A 746-nucleotide genomic window follows, 5' to 3' on the forward strand; every position below is an offset into this window, starting at 1 on the left:
GAAGGAGCTACTACTTCCGCTGCCCGCCGGAACGGGGAGGTGGACGTCGTCTTCATCAACAACCGAACGTGTGACCGAGTACGGAGGTGCTGCCCGTTCGTGGCGCCGGAACCGATCGTGATCAAGATCTTCTACGCGCTTTTGCAAGCGGCAAGTGATCGTCTACCGCAGCAATAAGAGCCTACTCTTATAGGCTTTGGAATCTCTTCAAGGGTTAGTCTTGATCATCCCCTCGTTGCTACCGTCTTCTAGATTGCATCTTGGCTTGGATTGTGTGTTCGCGGTAGGAAAATTTTTGTTTTCTATGCAACGTTATCCTACAATCCGTACGTGCGTGGGCTATGTTCTTCGATGGATCGGCTTGTGACGATGGTTGTGGCATCGGCATCCTGCTCGTGTCGCCTCGGGGGGCAACATATTCTTTCGCCATCAGGCTATCTACCCCTTGCACCAACAATGTTGCTGAGTATGAGGCGAGTGCGCAAGGGAATGGAGTTGCTTTTAGAAGCCGGGCGAGAGGCGGTGGAGCTTTTGGAGACTCGAAGTTGATAATCTCTCAACTCACGGATGAATACAAGTGCGAGAGTGAGTTACTTTTTCCGTATTGGATGGAGTGTCGTGAGCTGATGACACATTTTCGGTACATCAATTTCAATTGGGTCCCAAGGTCTCAGAATACCGACGCCAATGATCTCACACAAATGGCATCAGGATACAAGGACATACCCAACGGGTCGAAGTTCGAG

This window comes from Lolium rigidum, chromosome 1 (assembly GCF_022539505.1).
Source record: "Lolium rigidum isolate FL_2022 chromosome 1, APGP_CSIRO_Lrig_0.1, whole genome shotgun sequence".
In the NCBI taxonomy this organism is placed as follows: domain Eukaryota; kingdom Viridiplantae; phylum Streptophyta; class Magnoliopsida; order Poales; family Poaceae; genus Lolium; species Lolium rigidum.